The 20,563-nt window shown below is 34.4% G+C and overlaps 1 long non-coding RNA gene across 2 annotated transcripts in view; it reads left to right on the forward strand.

Annotated features, from left to right (window-relative positions):
• The first annotated feature begins 746 nt into the window (after window positions 1-746).
• LOC108530801 (uncharacterized) overlaps window positions 747-20,563 on the forward strand; it is a 63,789-nt gene continuing 43,972 nt past the window's right edge. For both annotated transcript variants that reach the window (XR_001885970.1, XR_001885971.1), the window contains exons 1-2: window positions 747-830; window positions 3,061-3,129. This is a non-coding gene — a long non-coding RNA (uncharacterized LOC108530801). The remainder of the gene's footprint in view (window positions 831-3,060; window positions 3,130-20,563) is intronic.

Consider the following 20,563-nt stretch of genomic DNA (forward strand, 5'->3'; position numbering starts at 1 on the left):
CTTCAGTTATTGGTCTGATTTTGCTCAATACAGTTTCATGATCCAAATGTTTGTTGCATGTGGTGATAGTTTGTTTATTTTCACTGCTGTATAGGGTTGCACCAAACAGGTATATTACAATTTATTTATTGATCCTCCTGATGATTAGCATCTGTGTTGTTTTCAGGTTTTGTTTTGTTTTATCTTGGTCATTACAAACAACACTATTGTACATTGTATTTTACATGTTTCATAGTTCTTATGTGCAAGAGAGCTGTCTAGGGAAATTCTTACAAGCTTTTTGATAGTGACCCACAACTAGAAAAATTTCATATTGTGACCAGAAAAATAATGTGAAGAGCTGTGCAGAGTGTAGCATATTATCCTACTTGGAAGCTAATTACCCAGCCTGTTATTATTTCATAGATCCCGGTAGAAGACACAAAACTTCCCAGTCAGGGACAAAGGATTTCAATACTCATGGCAAAAGCAGCAATCAGAGCTTCACGTTTGTGGGTGTCAATTTCTCATACCCTCAAGTCCCAGAAGCATGATACAAAAGGGTCCATGATGGATGTCTGAATACACAGCAGGTTGTGTTAGAAGAGAGTAACGCTGAGCTCAGGTGATCTCTACTTATGTAGTAAGCTTGCACTTTGTCTCAGGGGTGATATTCCCTCATCATTCAAGGCTGTTTACTGTAAACACAACCTTGAATAATGGCCTAGAAGAGTGGTCAGAGTTCTAAATTCCTGGCACTTCCAGCATGTATGCTCAGGAACACCAGGGTTCAAAGTGGATTGCCTCTTCCCAAAAATATGTTTATGACTGAAGCCCTTTCCTTTAAAATGGTAGGTGAATATGGATCTTTTATTCACTGTCCCATTTCATTTTCAATAATTCTGAGTATGACTCACCAAAATGATTTCACAAAATAATCTGTAGTAACCCTCAATTTAAACAACAAATGAATAAAAACAAAAATTTCTATGTTAAGTATATATTTGAGAGTGTAATTGCAGAATTATATTCTTCCTTAACATACAATGTGAATGGTTTTATAAAGTGATTTGTCAGTTATTTATCATTTGCTTTTCACAAGTGGTGTATGAATATTCCCCTTGCCATATGTCTTCACCACCACTTGTTTTTGTCATTTATTGCTTGATAATTAAATACTGCATAATTATATCTGATTTGGTTGTATTTTGCATTTTACTTATTGTTAATGAGGTTTAGCACTGCCATATGTGTATAGGCCATTTGTTTTTCATTGTCTGCTAAATGTCTGCTTATGACTTTGGCCTGTATTAAAATTAAGATATTTCTTTCATTCAGATTGATACATGAATTATTTTCATTTGTGAGTTATGAATATTGTCAATAACATCTCCCTGTAGATCAATTTTTCACTCAATTTCTGGTGTCATTTTATAAATTAAATTTATATTAATGTTTTCAAGTATTCTATTTTAAACTGATATTTTATGGTATTTGTCATGTATAAGAAATCACTCTAGATCATTAATCATAAAGATATTCATCTAAATTTTCTTCAAAGCTGTTAAATGTCTTTAACATTTAAGTCCTAAATACATCTGAACTGGTCCAATGATCCAAATGAATCAGATACCTAAGAAAAACTGTAACAAAAGAAGAGACAAATCTATAGAGAGTACATTATAAAACATTCTTGAGGGAGAGTCAATATGAACCTAAATTAATAGAAAGATATTTATGGAGGGAAAGACAGTATGTAAAGAAGCAAATTATCTTCAAATTCATCTCTAAGTTTACTGCAATCTCAAGAAAAATTCAAGTAGAAACTTTTGTGTTGAAATTGATAAGCCAATAACAAATTATCATAAATATTCAAAGATCTAATAACAGCTAATGCAATATTGAAGACAAATTGAAATTTTGCAGAATCAAGACTTATTTGAGGATTGCAGTAATAAAGATAGTGATCAATAGCACAAGAATATACAAACCATCCAAGAGAACAAAATAGAGAGCTTAGAAGCAGACCCAGGCTTATATTGATCAATGATATAGGTGGCATAACAGGAGGGTGGCTAAAAGACAGTTATTTCTGTAAATTGTACTGCATCAATTGTATATCTGAGAGAGAGAGAGAAACAGAGAAAGAGAGGAAAATTATTTTATTCATAGTATAATATATAATTGCTTCTATTCATAGAGAAAAGACAGAGAGATAATTATTTCTATTCATAGTATAAGCATATTAATTTCATGTGGTTTTAGATTTTATGTGAAAGTTAAAATAGTAAATCCTAAGAGAGGATAATATAGAGAACATTTTCACCACATGGGGTATATAAAGATGAATAAAACTGGACACAAAGTCTCTGATTATAAAGAAAAAGTGACAAATACTTTATTTAAGAGATTATGTTCATAAATATACAATACAATTTTAAGAGAAATGAAAAGAGCAGCAGTAGAGTGGGATGTCACAGTACATATAACTGACAAAAATTACAAAATCAAGACTAAAATAGCATACCACTAGAGCAGCTATAAATACAAAGAGTAAAAATACTCTTCTGTTTGGAGGATGTGAAGCATGTTCTTGGGCACTGACTATGTGAGTAGGTAGCTTTTCCTGATTATATTCTCTGTAGAGTTTTCATAGTGTATCATGTCTAGAACACAAATGGAATGATCTATGGCAAATTTATCATCTATCAATGAGCTCAACCAATATTTGTTGCAATTTTACCATGTTTAATTGTGAAAGTAATTCTTAGAGCATCAAAACACATATCCAGAAATACTATTCTCAAGTACCAGGCAATATTTTTTTTCAGTTACTTTTCTGCCCTGTATTTATCACTAAGCTCATATGAACTTGAACTTTTTAATAAAAAAAAAAAAAAAAAAAACCCCTTTAGTGTCCTGTTTTATTCATGTCCAGAGAGAAGACTTATTACATGACTGATTTATTAAATACACTCAATAAAAGTTGGCAATTTTACAGTCAGCAAGCTCAATAAAGTTCACAAATAAATATTCTATAGTTCTCCTATTTACATATGTCTCATATTACTCTTTCTCTAGGTATCTATCAACTTTGAAATAGTCAAAAATAGAACACGAGGACCATAATTGTCTGGAAATGGGGAGAAGGTATATTTCTTTGCGAGAATTTTTTGTGTAATTGAGTAAGTTAAGATGATATTATAAAACCAACTATTATAAAATTCCTGATGATATCCTCTATAGCATGTACTTTGGCATGTATTGATAGTTAACTATATGAGTAGGTAGCTTTTCCTGATTACATTCTTTATAAAGTTTTCACAGCATATCATATCTATGAAAATATTATTATTCAGGAAAAGATAAACCATAGAGGAATAAATGATAAAGTGAATGATAACTTTTCAGTTAAAAAAAGAAGTAAATGTTCAATGAAATTTGGGACTAAATATATGGCACTGCTGCACATTTCAGATCTTTTTCCCCTTTATGCTGGGCCTACTTTGTCGTTTTGCATAAACTACAACATGTAGACATCTCAGTTTGAGACCTCTATCCCATACCCTTTTTCCCCAAAAGTTCTTTCCTTTCATCAGTGATGGTTGAGTCGATTCTTAGACTGGTTCCAACGTATTCCCTTGATGTAATTATCAGATTTGTCTCCCCTCAGCACCTTGCTTTGGGATGCTTCCCCCTCTCTATGCCTTGGTACAATTTCAAATCCAGACTTGGATCTGTCATCTACACAAAGTTCTCCTCAGATTATAGGAGTTCACAAAATCTTGTCATTTCTGTGTACTCCTCTCAGTCCTAAGAAACGCTTCTCCTGGCATAACCTGTGGTCACCCTCTGATAGGTATGTTCTGTTATTATGTTTTTGTGTAAATTTTGTCAAGCTAATGTAACTGTGATTTTATTTCTCTCACATCATCTACGGGGTCTTACACAAACCTGAACCTAATAAAGACATGTGGGACATAATCTCAAAATGATATCACTGAAACTCATTTCCAACCCAATTAAACTGTATTCCTAGGGTTGATTCACAATCCAGAATTACTAGGCTTCTCAGTGGAGCCACAGCAATCTGAAGTCCAGTGATACTTGCCCTGATCAAGTGTTCTCATGGGTGATTTGGAAACCATTTCTTGCTTTGCAGATGTTATTTATCACAAAGTTGCCCCTAGCCCTTCAATGTTGAGGATTAGTGGAGTTGTGGAAGTGAAATTATTAGGGTGTCCTTAAAGTCCTTTTCCATAAATGAATGATTTATTGGAGCAATGAAAGAAAGGAATAAGTTTGCCTGCTCAATATAGCCCGTCATTTTTGATGAATGTGAATCACCTTTCTGTAAGAAGTTCAATTTAGCACTGGTACCAATTCTTGAATTTTATAGAGAAGGAAATTGTAAAGTGTCTTAGAAATGTGGCCATGGAGAGAATAAACTGAGGTTGAATGATGCAAAATCGGAAGCACACTGAATGCAACGTAATACCAATGCTGTTCAATGCCAAGAGACTTACAGGATAAAATTTGGCTTTTCCCTTTTGAAATAATATTAGCTTGCTATTGAGTAAAATCAGGTAGCAATACTTCATGACTCCATTACCTATTTGTTTTGTATTCATTAAAGTGTGGCTTTCTTGGCCTGACCATCAGTGGTATGCTGAGATGGCTTGTCACAGCTCCAGAGTGCATTGCATACATTTCTTCTTGACTCCACGTTAACTGACATTATGTTGGTAGCTTGGAATTGGTCATGGTGAGGCTATCTACACCAGGAAACCTGGCACACGCTGCAAATGAAGGGTCCTGCTCTTCCAGAGATCTAACTGTTAAGTATTTATCAGCATACTACTAACCTGTGTTCAAGGGTTGAACTGCAGAAGTGCCTCAATTTTCTACCAAAGTGACAATAATAACTTTGTCAGCATAATGCCATGTTCATCTAAAAAATGCAAATTCCTTCCCATTCACAACTTTGGTCGGCTATTACTAATTATTGAATAAAATACTCAAAGAAAAAAATTGATATATACAAATTCCCAGGTAACATAAAACATAGTTAATTAGAGCTTAACTTTTACAGAGTAAATTTGCCATCAACCTTAGAAGGCATGAACCATGGAAAAAGCACAGGGAATCTGGATTTAATTTGAATTCCATTTATTATGTTTATTATGGGAATTATCTTAGAGAAATTATTTAATTTCTGAGAGCTTCCTATGGCACATCAGCAAATTTGGAACTGACAATGTGTATGTTACAGAATTGCTGTTTGTCACTTAAGTGTGAAACCACATAGTGTCCAAAATATAGCAGATAAACACACACACACCCCCCCCACACACACAAAATCAAAGAAAATGCCTAAATGCATTGAGAAAAGGGTCAGAATAGTCTCCACCCTTTTGTCGTGCTATAGTTTTTAGGGTGTTAGTTCTAGAAATCATGTCTCTGCCCAATTTTCTGGAATCATATTGGAAAAATTACTCCTTTTCTGGAATCTCAGCAGTAACACTAAGTAGCTCAAGTAGTTGTGTGAGCCTGAGACTATCACTTAACTGATACAAGCCTTAGTCATCTTATTAGCAAAATAAGAATATTGAAACTTACAAACATTTTATGAGAATTACATGAGACAATGCATTTAAAGTAATTGTCACAGAGATGTTATTTAGTAGTTTCTTAGTGATAATTTGTCATGTTGTTGTTAAAATTCTCATTATCATTGTTATTTTTACTAGTACCATTGTCCTAGTCATTAATTGATATGACTTCCATTGTCATTAATTTGTGATATGTGATATGTCTTGGGCGCATACTGCTCTCAAAAAAATACGAATGGAAGACAATATAATGATGAATCCCTCCTTTCACAAAGGGTGTTTAGCTAAGAAATCCGAGGCCACCTATCCAAGGAGACCAACCTGGCACTGACACTGACTAGAATCTGTATCACCAGACGGTTAGGTGATACTGGGACACCCAGGACCCCTAACTTTACTTTTCATTTCTAAATAAGCTGCAAAAAACACACACTAAATATCCCCTCACTGGCGACAAAATTATGAATATTATAAAAATGAAGCCTGACTTTGCTTGAGGTTCCTGCGGAAAAAGCAGAGCATCCTGGGAATGGAAATAGAGGTGCTGCTTGGCCTGTCCTCATGCTCGTCCTTTACCCCAGGAGTTTCCTGAGATGCTGAGGCAGGTAACAAAAGCATTAGGAAAATGTTATGCACTTAATGCTTGTGTTTTAAAATTCGGATGCTGAAATTTAACCCCTAATGTATTAGGAGGCTTTCAGGAAATAACTAGGTCATGAGAGTGAAGCCCTCATGAATGGGATTAATGACCTTATAAAAGGGACCCCAGAGAGTCCTCTTACCATCTTCACATCATGTCAGGATACAAAGAGAAGGCAGCAACCTGCCACCCAGAAGACGGACCTCACTGGAACCTGCTGGCACCTTCTTCTCAGACGTCTGGCTTCCAGAACTGTGAGAGATAAATTTCAGTTCTTTATAAGTCCCCCAGTCTATAGTAATTTGTTACAGCAGCCCAGACTGATGAAGGCAGGAAGGCCAATTTACAAGTTGAGGAATTAGATACAAAGAATATTTATTTGGGAGGAGAGAGCCCTAAAAACATTTTCTTCAGAAATCAACATATTCTAATCCCTAACTTGATCTCACCCTCACAACTGGTTATTGCATTTTCTTCTTGTGAAAAACAATAAATCTTCGTCACTCCTAATCTCTCTTCTCTTCCACCTTTTCCACAGCTCCCAAACCCCTGTCAAAGCTTTCATCTTTCTTTCTTTCCAAGGGTTCTCCCAATTTTTCCCAATATGTGCCAAGATCATCCCAGCTGCTTCCACTACGTTATCTCCCAGCAGTCCTACCTCACGGGAATCATCACCTTCGTTTTCAGAATGGGGATGGGGTTTAACTCACCTACAACCACCAGCTTTTAATGGCATAGGAGGAATTTTTATAAAGATAGATTCGTTTAAAAGCACCTGCTTTTTCCACTTGAGTTCACTAGCCCCAAAGGCAGGGTTGGATAGAAATTAGAGGATCCAGGCAACAATTCTAAGTAATCCAGGTGACCCTCTAAAGGGTTGTAATTAAAGCTTCTCCATTCTGAAAATTCTTTGTGAAATAAAGAAAAAATTGTACCTTCCACAGCTGGAGCTGATAAAAGGTATCCTGAGAGAGAAAAATTTAGACAAAGGAGGCTCTTGGGAAAGGCAGAGTCTGGCAGAAGTAGGATGGAGTATGAATGGAAAGAATATTATTCCTAAAGAGAGAGAGAGAAAAAAAAGGCAGGTTTTGGGAGATTTGAAGCATTGCTCACTCTTTGCTGGTTTAGGAAGTTTTATTTCTTATGTGACAGGTAAAGATTTATTTATTCTAAAGGAGAAAATGTGTGTTCTAATCTCCTATTCTTTACCTACAATTATTGTGTTGACTGATTCCCAAGTCTTGAAGTTATGACAGAGGAGTGAGAAGCCATAAAGTAATAATACATATAAGCCTGGCTTAAGAAACAAATATATAAAAAGCAGAAATTTCTTCTTTCTAGTTGTGTTTTGTTGGTCATGATTGTCTATGGGGATAATGCTAGCTCTGGTCTTCTTTCCAAATAAAGAAAGCAGACTGCTTCAGTTCTCGTTGTTTTTTTTTTTGTTTGTTCGTTTGCTTGTTTTTTACTTAAGCCACTCCGTAAAGTGACTGCAATATATCTGGAAGACACTGATTATTTTAAACGTGTTCGCAGTTAATCTGCTTCTTAATTTTCCCCAGTTTGCTCTGCAAACCACAGGTACAAGAGGAGAGCTTACCTACAAGGCTTCTGCATGGGAGAAATAAGTAGTTTGTTTTTTAAATGAATGTATTCTTGGTTCCTCTTATAATCTGCTTATCCTGATTTCTGACCTGAAGGGATTAGAATTAATATTCTTATTATAACTAGTACAAAATGAATTTTATAAAATAAGTGTAGATTTTCATTGGAACCTGAATTAGGTGAGCCTTTTGGCTTAACATTTTTAAAAGGAGGGAGAGTATAAAATAGTGGTTAATCCTGTGCACTCTGCAGGAGGATCTGGTTTTGAATCCTCTTCTAAGTACAACACTAAACAAGTCACATATCCTGTCTAAACCACAGACTTCTCATCTGGAAAATGGTGATAATATTAGCTCTCACAATCATTTACAGTAACTCCAAGTGTATATGAATGAAGCTATAAATTTTGAATGTGATTATGCATAAAAAGGAGTTAGCACAGTGCTTTGCAGAAAGGAAAGCTGGAGTAAATACTGTTTTTCCTTTCATTGTTCTTCCTCATTTATATCTTTCTCTGCTTCATTCTATTATATCTATTCCTATGTTTTGTATTTTGATGTATCGTATGTTCACCATCTCAATTATAATACATTTTTTTGTACAGAGATTAGGAGATCATGAAGGACTTTATTTCAATTTTATTTGCTATTGATTCTGCTATGAGTAAACTAAAGTTCTATGACTCAAGCTTTATCACTCAGCCCTAGTCTACAGTCACTTAAATTACCCTTCATTTTAGCAGCCATTGGCACTTGAACTTTTCTACGGAAAGAAAATTTAGGTGAAGTTCTGTGGCTGTAAAATAAATCCTTCAGATCTTAAAATCCACTCCTTGAAGAATAGGGGATACAATCTGGGCAGCTGCTTTTTTGCCAGTGTGAAAATATTCTGAGGGATTTCTGAATATGAGTACGGTTTTGAAACCAACCCAAAAGTCCCGTAGTTTTTTGAATAAACATAGAAATTGATCCTTCCAGTCTTATATTTGTTTTATCTGAGTTTCTCCCTCTGGAAAGGATCCCACAGGCCTCTCAAAAAAAGTATCAAAGAACTGAAACTCACCAGATTACCCCATTCAGATAATGAGACGGCAGATCCCTCATGCATTGTGATTGCTTCCTTTTCCCTCCCTAGCTCCTGTTTTCTCACATGTTGCTACATTTCCCCTGCTATATAAACCCCTAGTTTTAGTGGGTCGGAGAGATGGATTTGACCCTGAGCTCCCATCTCCATGTCTGCGGCACCTGATTAAAGCCTTCTTCCTCGGCAATATGCATCTCAGTGATCAGCTTTCTGTGTGGCAAGCAGCAGGACCTAGACAGAAGCTCTGTTGTTTTAATAACAGTTTTACAGACTATGACTGTGATGCCTGAAAGAAAACTGGTACACCATGTATGCATAACAGTAGAGTATCTTCTTTGATGAGAAGATAGCATCATTTATTCTCTTTATTACTGGGAAAGAGAAACAGGTTTTATTCCAAGAGGATAGAATACAGGATAAGGAACAATATTCTGATTATATAATATCATACTTCTTTTGTTCTCTCTGGGAGAAAGTTAACAAGTAGTATCTTCAATTCTGTGATCTGTAGGTTACCCTTAGAGGAATGGAGACTGGCATATAAAACTAGCTTCTTCCTTGCATTTATTTTCCCCAGTATACTTGTAAGGGTTTTCTACATAATTCTTTTCCCTATAATATGCTTTATATTAAAAGAGTAGTATGTGTGCCTACTGAAAAAAAATTTAGTTGTAAAATTTATCATATTAAATGCTTCAACTACTTAAAAATCTCGTTATGTAGGAAGGGATATTCTTTCTCCTTTGGTGCTATGCAGAGCATAGTTCTGCTTGTGGCTTTCACGACCAGAAAAGATATACTTCTAGGCATTTTATTTCATGAGCAGCTACCTTTTTGTCTCATTCATACATTAATACTTTCTAACACATTCAGATATACAGAAATCAAAAGACAAATGTCATTTAGCATGAGTGACTTAAATTTGAAATTATAATGTCTATCTTGTTCAGCCCCCAGTGGTGGTCTTAGGTATGGCTGTTTTAGTAAGGACAAAGCAGTCTTTTTAAATTTTATTTTTTTATTTAATTTAAATTCTAGGGTACATGTGCAGAACGTGCAGGTTTGTTATATAGGTATACATGTGTCATAGTGGTTTGCTGCACCCATCAACCCGTCACCTACATTAGGTGTTTCTCCTAATGCTATCCTTCCCCTAGCCGCCCCCCAACCCCTAACAGGCCCCAGTGTGTGAAGTTTCCCTCCTTGTGTCCATGTGTTCTCTTTGTTCAGCTTCCACTTATGAGTGACAACATGAGGTGTTTGGTTTTCTGTTCTTGTGTTACTTTGCTGAGAATGATGGTTTCCAGCTTCATTCGTGTCCCTACAAAGAATAGGAACTGATCCTTCTTTCCCAGGCGAAGCTGACATGTATGGCCCAGTGTCATGACTCAATGAGGGAATTTGTTTCTTCAGCTCTGTAAACCTCATGCTTCCATTTTCAAGAAACTTGCAACTCAGAAATCACCACGCCTGTTACATTGCATGAAAATATTTTTAGCAATAAAAATAAAACAAAAATTAGGTGGGATTCCTTATATACTTGTGGTAAATCCAGTTTCCCACAGAGTCTAAGCTCTGAAGATGAAGATTGTTGAACCTTCATTTTATACCCAGTCCATACAATTTTTAAAGCCCATCTGTGGAATTTCTATGGGTAAGAGCTCCTGATACAGAGTAAAGCAATGACAAACTACCAAGGCAATGAACAATTTCAGGGAAAATATCTAAACAAGTAGGGCTTGCTATATTGGACCAGGTATCCTGGCAAATCCTGGTAGTATTAATAAATATGTAACAAAAATTCCAATAGCACATGTTCTGTGAGAAGGTCAAACATGCAAAGGATGTTCCCCCAAATGCAGAAGAAGCTGAGAAACTAAAGAAGAAGGCAGACAAATCCAGTTTGTTGGTGTGGTCTTGAGTTGCTACAATACAGGTAGGTCTACACATTGCTACTCTTTACTCTCCTGACTCAAGGCTTACATACCACAGGGAAATGGTATATGGACCCTAGCAAGACAATTAAAGGCAACCTTCCAGACAGGCGAGAATCCTACAAATTGTGCAAGAGAATCAAGGTTGCTTTTTTCTTACATTAAGGACATTAAATAAAACAGAAATCAGGAGGTATTCACAGGATTGGAGCTAATCACAGGTCAAAATGACAGATGAGCATCCAGGATGAGTCACTTTTGTCTCTACAGCAAATATCAAAAGGAGGCACATGGATTTTAAATGTTCTACACTTGTTTGTTGTCTAGAAAGAAGAGAATGTTTGAAATTATATTACACTTGTTAAGTCAAGAATTTGGCTAGCAATCTTAAGAGGAAGCCCTAACATACAGTAAAGTAATACTGTCAAATTGTTAGAGGAGAAGATAATGTTTTAAAATAAAAAATAATCAATTAAAAGGCACAAAGAAAGAAAAGAAACAGAAGGACTATGGCAGCAAATAGTAAGAGGGAAGACTCACATTTATATAATAGTAATTTAATTAATATAAAAATTTAATAATGACCTTAAGGATAATATGGTTGGCCTAGTGAAAAAAAGGAATCATGGCTCTTTTCCAAAAGCATATATAAAATAGAAGGATATAAAAAGACTGAAAGTAAAGAAGTTAAATATATATAACATGCAAACCTAATAAAAGGTTAAAATATTATTAGTTTCATATTAAAAATGTACCTTTTAATGCAATAATGGAGAGCTCAGAATGATTAAATATTTAATTAACCAGGAAGATAAGATTATTTCAAATGGATATACCTATTAATGTAGCTTAAATATATAAAATAAGCATCAGCAAGAATATAAGAGCTATACAAACCATAATCACATTGGAATTATTCTTTCACTAAAGAACAAAAAAAAGACAATAATTGTACAGATGTAAAGAACAAAATAAACATTACCTAACTTATATGTATGCCAAAACTATAAAATATATACTTTTTAAATAATTATGAGATGTCTACCCAAAATTAACCATGTGTTAAACTGTAGAACAATCGTTATAACTTTCAAATAAATGAATCTGTTTCAAAGAAATGAAATCATCAACAGTTAACAGTCTGTTCTTTAATCACAGAGCAGTTGATATAATAATTAATAATCTAGAAGATAACCAGAAAATCACTGCATGTTTGCAAATTAAGAAATCTGCTTGCAAATAACCTATGTATCTAGAGAGAAATCTCTAGAGGTAGCGCTGTAATCTTTCTCAGTTCTTTCAGCTTCCAGCTCTGCCTTTTATGCCAGGCCCTTAGTGATGTCCCCACAACTTCATAGGTTAACAGTGCCTCATAGATGTCAGCGGAGACTTTATGAATAGGATGGAGCTCTCCCTTTCTGCATATCGCTCCTTCTAGATTTCTTTCCCTAATTTTGCAGCTTTTCTACCTTAGTACTCTGCCTTCCAACAAGATAGTAAACTACATTTTTCTGATTACTTTGGTCCTTTAGGTTTCAGAGTGCCCTCTGCAAATGTCTCAATTTATGTAGCAGAGTTCTCATCTTTCAGCTATTAATTCTCTTCTGGATTCTGCATGCTTTGCTTGTGATTATTCCTCAATGCATTATTTTGAAAGTGTTGATTTAGGTCGGGCGCGGTGGCTCAAGCCTGTAATCTCAGCACTTTGGGAGGCCGAGACGGGCGGATCACGAGGTCAGGAGATCCAGACCATCCTGGCTAACATGGTGAAACCCCGTCTCTACTAAAAAAAATACAAAAAACTAGCCGGGCGAGGTGGCGGGTGCCTGTAGTCCCAGCTACTAGGGACGATGAGGCAGGAGACTGGCGTAAACCCGGGAGGTGGACCTGGCAGGGATGCGTGAACTGAGATCGGCCACTGCACTCCCAGCCGGCGACGAGCGCGACTCCGGTCTCACCAAAAAAAAAAAACAAAAAAAAGGTGTTGATTTAAAAAATATATTTTATCCTGTTTTTTTTTCTGCCATTCCACTAGAAGCCAGAAGTCAGGGTTCATTTGTTGTTATTTCCATAATTAGAAAGTCCATCAATTTGCGGTGTTGGGGAAGAAGTTTTCATATTTCAATTACTAAGAGATCTTGATCTGTTTCTCTGGTTGTAGCTTTGTGGGGGTTGATCTTTGTCCCTACATTGAGATCCTTGTCCATGATTTCTTATGTTCTCCTATTCCAAATGCTTCAGAAAGTTTTCATGTTTTATGTGGCCCTATCTGAACTTCATTCTGTGGTACAGAGAAATGACTTGTTTAATTATCTCTGCATTCAAATAGATTGTTAATTCAGAATATGTTTGTTTGTAGTTTAGTATTTCAAGGGGGAAACAAAAGGAAAGCACATCGGATTAACTTTGATTTAAAAAATACTATTTGAACACAAATTAACTATAGATTCTATATGCTCTTTGAAGATTACAAGAAATAAAGAGAACACAGTAGATATGATAAGTATGTGAGGTCAATTTGTAATTCTATGATCTGTCAATAATTTGTCATAGACAAATTTCTGAAGCCATGGCTTGCAAGACATTAAAATGCAGCACGAGACTAAGCATCATTTAACCACCTTTGATTCTGTGGCAATTGGATAAGTATAGCAGATAATATAATATAGGATTTCATGAGATTTGTGTCTGTATGGAAAGTGTGCTGTATGCTCCATTAAAGATGGCAGACTTAATATAATTTTATGTAATTCAATTTCTCTGAATAAGCACTTACCTGCTTTTTTATATTTATATTTATAGGGATGATGATGTTGGTAAATATTTTCAACAGAGCTCCTGTACATAGTGAATGACATGAACAAAGCTTAATACAGCCAATCTGCTCTCAGTGTTTTGATTGTGGAATTTTCAGATTTTGATTATTACAGAAAAACTGTGTTTTATATCTGTATCTCCATTTAGAAAGTTTACTGACTTAAAATAGTTTGACTTTGTTTTAGGGTAGAAAATGAAATACAAGCTATTAGATATTAAAAGAATTGCAGGGATAGACCATTTGTTTCTATGTTTTAAAAAAGGATATTAGAGAATTAGAATATGGAGGGCTATCACGTTATACTTAAAAAAACATTGTCTCTGAAACACAGTAAAAATTGCATCCATAGTTTTCACAATTAGTCATTCTTATTGCTCTGTTCGCTGTGTGAATCAAGCTTTTGAAGTGTTTACTATGACTGTCATTCTTAATGATAATGAATACTTGCTCAACCACTGACACATTAGTTTTTGTCTTTCGACCTTGGATGAGCATGCCCCTGTTGAAGCTAGGCAGAGATGCAAATGAAAAGCCAGGCAACAAAAGAGGGGTAATTTAAAACAACAGCTGTCATCCACAGAAGTAAATACAAAAATATATAATCCTATTTTGCTTTCTGTCTTCTATTTTCTATCAAGAGATTGATCTGTAATAGTTACGGAAATATTTTATTTAACGTATCTTTTGACAAGACACTTCAGACTCCCCTATGAGAGTTGCAGTGAAAATTATTTCCAACAAAATAGCCACTACTTGCAAGAGTTAAAGAAGAAAGAAACATGAAAAATGGCTAAGCAGTCAAAGACAGATTTATTTTAGAGAATAAACCAGAGAGGGGCTTTCAGCCGATTTTGATCAGGAGCGTTCTCTCTTACAGACTAAGGGTATTTAAGGGTTTGAAAGGGAGTGCTTATTGCAGGCTTGGAATGTTTCTGTGTGGAGGAGTTTTATTGTGGGGTTGGAATGTCTTTGCTCAAAAGGGAGGTCATCTGGGGGTTGACATGTTTCTGGTCAGAGGGGAGCTTATCTCCTGGTTAGCAGGTTTCTGGTCTGAAATGTCACTTGTGGTTTTTGGTCATACTGACATTAGTCATTAGGCTGATTTTTTCAGACTGAATTTAGCCAGTTCTTAATCAAGGGGAACTTAAAATGGTGGTGTTCATCCAAGATGGTGGTGCTCTTGCTCTGTCACTACCGGTGACATTATTGAGCATGGATAGAAGGGAACTAAGCTAAAAACTACCACAGCATATTTTTTAAAATATTTTTCCAACTTTAACAACTATTACTTGAATGCTCACATTAAATAACTAGCAGAAAAGCTAGAAACATAGATTATAAACTAAGGAAAATAAGCAGTCCAATTTCCTTATCAAATTATAGTACAGAACTATATTCTCTATGGAAAAATCACACAAATGATATAGAGATACAAATAAGAACCACAAAGAGGAATAAAGCTACCATAGCAGAGAAGAGAGGCAAGGTAGGAAAAATTTCAGCAAGAAAATTATACTTTTCCTTATTTTTTCTAGGACAGAACAAATGCACTAGGATTTGAACTTCTCAAGGATGCGTTATCCATTTTTACAATTGGTACCAAGTTCAAATATCTGCCTTATTATTGGTAATTTAACATAAGTATCATGAATGAGATGATAGTATCTATCTCCTATCTTTGTTGTGAGGATTAAATTAGTCCCTTTATACAGTGTTTCTTCATATGTGTTGCCTTGACCACACACACATATCGAAACTGTAGAATTGTAAATTTGAACCCAGACCTACTGAAATAGAATTTCAGGTTAAGGTGGCCCCTGACCAATGAAAATTTTGATAAATTGTACAGATTATTTTTAGGTACATTGAAGTTAACTTTAATTTGGAGAGTTTATCAGTTCAACTGATTTTATATAAAATATTTATTAAATGCCTGGTATGCACAACAAGAAATTTTGATCGACACGAAGTTTACAAAAGTAAGGATAACTCTCAGCCTTCTAAGAAATTACAGTTTAACTAGGGACATGAGGAAAAAAAAATTAATATTCAAAACAACATGGGATAAACAATAGAAAAGGTATATCTTTTCAAGTTGGGTACAGTAACAGTAATTATTATAAGGATTAAAATGAAATAAATTGTCATCCAGATTAACTTTGCTAAGAAAGGCATCCCAAAAGGGCAAGATTTGAATGGAGTTTTTGTCTTCTCTATTTAAAATGTTGCTGTATTAAAACTAATTATAAATATTTTAATGCAAATTTTCATAGCTTGTCTATTAACATTTCATTTCAACTAGATTTCTTTTAGGCTTAACTTAATCAAATTAGTTTATGCCTATGGGAGTAAGATTGAATGTGCTCTAAAATTCTTATCAAACATTCATTTTAGTACCCATAAAAAGTGGTCAATCCTCTGAAATTTCCTGACTCATTCGCCCTAATGGGGAACTATGACAATTTGGGAAAAGTTATTTGCTTAACAGATTTTCTCCCGGAGATTGTTTTGGTTGGCAACATATGCATTTGAAAGTGAGGGCATTATTTAGAATTCTAAGACAAAACAAGCAGGGGAAATAGCAAGAAGTATTCTGATATCTAAGAAGACAAAATTAATTTTTGTATATATTTTAATTTAGATTAACTTCATAGCCATCCACAGTGCTGCTATTTGTCAAATTTCCTTCAAATCATTCAAGTGATTGCATTATTTTTGCATAAGTTTTGCATTACATTTAATTTTGTAATCCCAGTAGAAGCAACGTATCATTTTATTATGCACCTTTCTACTTCCCCCAAAGTCTCCACAGAGATCAAGTCATATAATTGTAACAAAAACTAATCAGCTTCCACTTGTGAGAAAGAAAATACGTCTGGGAAAGTAAATAGAAGCAGTGAATCAGGACAAAATTGAGACGGAAAACAGAGCATGAGGTTACTAAATAATCCAAAAAGAGGTGGGATTGGAGACACAAAGAATTAACCTTTCCCTTTTTCTATGATCACAAGACTTCACTGTCTTGATACTTGGAATATATTCTGCCTGTTAATGAGATTGGGAAGAGTAAAGTTTTCTTCCCAACCAAAAGTTAAAATGAAAGTACTCATCATTCTGGATTCCCATTTTGCCCTTGGTAATAAATGCATGGGAAGAGAGAATAAGGATCTTTTATTTGTCTACAGCTATTGCATTTTTTTCTTTCCAATTCTTCCTTTTAAAAAATCTGTTAAAATAATAATGGTCTTTTACAGTTATTTAGTATGTTCACAGTAGTTTTGAATTATATTAAATGTTGTTAAGGCAATTTAACACCTTTATTTTCAAAAGAAAATTTGAGAGGGTGTGTTACTGCCATTTTAAATAGTTTTAATTGAAGACATTATTTAAAGCTTATTGTAATTTTTCTTAACTTGTGCTAATATATGGGCTGGTAATATTACCTGCTTTTATTGCATCATGATAATAAAAATTGATTCATTATAATTAATGTAATTGTCAATTTTTTCCTTAAAAAACTTACTTTTAATCAAATGGGAAATAATGTTTGTTTTCAAATTACCCTAGATATTATTTTTCTTTCTACTCTTTTTTTCCTCCCTCAATTCAAATAGCAGAGCCAAATTATAAATTAGCATGTTCCAAAAAAATTACAAAATAACTCTAGAATGATAAAAATCATCTGTTCATTCATTAAGAATTGTTGGCTATATTATATCAAGGTGCATAGGGCACTTTGCAACTTTGCTGTCTAGTTAGCCATCAAGACAGATAAAACAATTCCATTCTGTAATTCCAGATTTTACTTTCAAACCATTCACTAAAGAAAGAACAATAAGCATGGAAGTGAATGGCTTAGTGTCCCTCATTATTTTCTCTGGAAGGGAACGCAGCAAAACATTACAGATAATTTTTCTCTTATGTCAAGAGAATGAAATTTGAATTTATTTCTGTTAGTTAACCAAATGAACATCTCAAGTCATTCATTTATTTTCCCATATTTAAAATGGAAATGACAGCCTCTGTAACTGATCTCAAAAGATAAATGTAGAATATAATTGCATAGTTCACATCATCTGTGATATACTATTCCTAAATAAAGGATTGTTACCATTTAAGTGTAGATCTCAACCATCAGTTTTCTTTTAAGAGAGGAATGAATTTAAATTAGATTGGCCATCTTGCTGGACAATTTAAAGATATATACTGATAACTCTTCCAAATTTGATAATTTTTTAAAGCCATGCAAAAATTAACTTAAGATAAATATAGACCAATCACATTAGGGAATACTGATGTAATGACTTAAATAGTATAGTATGTCATAAAACACAGAATCACAGTCAAATAGAGTAAGTACTAAGCAAAACATGGCCAAAGAGAGTTTATGCCAAAAATAAAATAGTGGCTCATTATTAAGAAATTTATTACTACAATCACATTAATAGAACTTCGAAAAAATCATATGATTTTTATTTCAGAGACCCTGTATGGATGCACATAAGCACCATACAAAAAGCAATATAAAGATTAATTTAGATTAAAAACACTCAGTAAAATAGAATTTACTAGGTTACCATTAGCATAATTATACACACAAGCACACACATAAACAAACACATCTACATGAGTTCAAGGACCAGAAGCTTATTCAGTAGGAAACACAAGAAGCTTCACTACAAAATTGGCAACAAGGTATGATTGTTTAACATCTCCAGTAACATCTAACAATTTATAGAAATTATAGAATATTAACTACAACAATTAAACAATAAAAAAGATTAAAATTGTAAAAATAGAAAGTGTAAAACTATCAAGAGTATAATTATGCATTTGGAAATTCAATAGAATTAGTTAATAAAAAAAACTATTGCAAATACAGTTTACTGAAGTAAAAGGCAGAATAATGCTGGAGCTGGTTTGTACTAGTTTGTAAGAGTACATGGTTAAAAGTTCAGGAATTTTGTGAACCACTGAATGAAATACTGAATATCTGAAATTGTCCATAGAAGTTAGCAAATAATACAACTAAGCACACCATTGAAAACAGGTAATAAATGCAACATACAAAAATAAAAATGAATTAAGTTACATGTATTAACAAAAGCTAGAATGAACCTATAGCAGAAGGAGGATCACTTTTATAACAGCAAATTAAATAACAAGAAAATCACTGAAATACAGAGCTGTACATTTAATAGAATTTCCTAAAAACTCTGAGTTAGAGATTCTCAGAATATGGCAGAGTAGAAGACACCAGAAATCTGTTTCTATGCTTATACTATTACACAAGTAGAATCTGTCTGATATAACCATTTTAGAATTTCTGAGTTTATTTCAGGCTTATAATTTTCTAAAGACTTGGACTATAAAGTGAGGTTAATTTCAGTTCTTAGCACTCACCCTGTACACATGTTTCTGGAAATCATGCACAAATTTTGTTGTAGGGCAATACAGGTATAATAAATCCTTTCCACCAAGTATTGGGGATTTATGCGCTGATTTTTGGTTGCTGCTTTTGAATACTGAGGTAAAGACAAATAAGTTGGGAGCCAATGAGGTTGTACTGCTCCTTTTGTTGCAAGCTGCTCCAATTTCAGCTGAAGGGACTTCCCAGAGGTTTTAAAGGGACAGGACCTCCATTGTTGCTTTCTAAATTTTTTCTCTTTTTCTCATTTTTGGGAGTCAGACATTAAATATTACAAAATTCAATAACAGCTACATATATGGGTAAAATTAGAAAATAACCACACACACCCAGGTAAAAGAAAAGCTTACAGAATATTTGAAAAGACAATTAATTTTACATCTCAGGCAAATCCTTGGCAGACAGATAACCTGCAACCATCTCCCATCCTAAAATAATAACATAAAAATAGAAAACTTTGGTGATGGATAAGAATCTGATTTCCAGTTACTACAGCTTGAAATGTCCAGTTTTTAAAAAATACTCACAAGGCATACAAAAAACAAGAGAAAGTTTAGAACATTTAAAGGAAAAATAATAAAAAAAGATAATTTCTAAATGATGGACTAGATAAAAAGCCTACTAGACAAAGTCTTTATAACAACTCCTCAAAGTACAAATGGAAAATGTGGAGAAAGTCAAGAAAATGATGTATAAACAAAATGGAAATATTAATAAAAAGGTAGAAAACCTTACAAAAATCACTGGTAAAAGATAAAATATCTGAAATAAGAAATTTCTAGAGGGATTCAAAGATAAATTTGAGTAGACAGAAGAAAACATCAGTAAGCTTGGGCCGGGCGCGGTGGCTCAAGCCTGTAATTCCAGCACTTTGGGAGGCCGAGACGGGCGGATCACGAGGTCAGGAGATCGAGACCATCCTGGCTAACATGGTGAAACCCCGTCTCTACTAAAAAAATACAAAAAAAACTAGCCGGGCGAGGTGGTGGGCGCCTGTAGTCCCAGCTACTCTGGAGGCTGAGGCAGGAGAATGGCGTACACTCGGGAGGCGGAGCTTGCAGTGAGCTGAGATCCAGCCACTGCACTCCAGCCCGGGTGACAGAGCGAGACTCCGTCTCAAAAAAAAAAAAAAAAAAAAAAAAAATCAGTAAGCTTGAAGATAGGACAACAGGCAAATCAAATTGAACTAAAAGAGAGAAAAGGTATTATTTAAAAATGATCAGAAAATAAGGGAGCTGTGGGCGACCATCACATGACCAACATGTATTAATGACAGTCTCAGAAGACGAAAGGAGAGATACAGGAACAGCGATAATATTTAAAGAAACAATAGGTGAAAAGTTTCTTAATTTGATGAAAGACATGAATATAGACATGCAAGAACATCGAAGAACTCCAAGCAGAAAAAACCAAAAAAAGATTCACACCAAGACATATTTTTTCTTTTTTTTTTTTTTTTTTTTT

Source organism: Rhinopithecus bieti, unplaced genomic scaffold, assembly GCF_001698545.2.
Source record: "Rhinopithecus bieti isolate Rb0 unplaced genomic scaffold, ASM169854v2 scaffold_6782, whole genome shotgun sequence".
Classification (NCBI taxonomy): domain Eukaryota; kingdom Metazoa; phylum Chordata; class Mammalia; order Primates; family Cercopithecidae; genus Rhinopithecus; species Rhinopithecus bieti.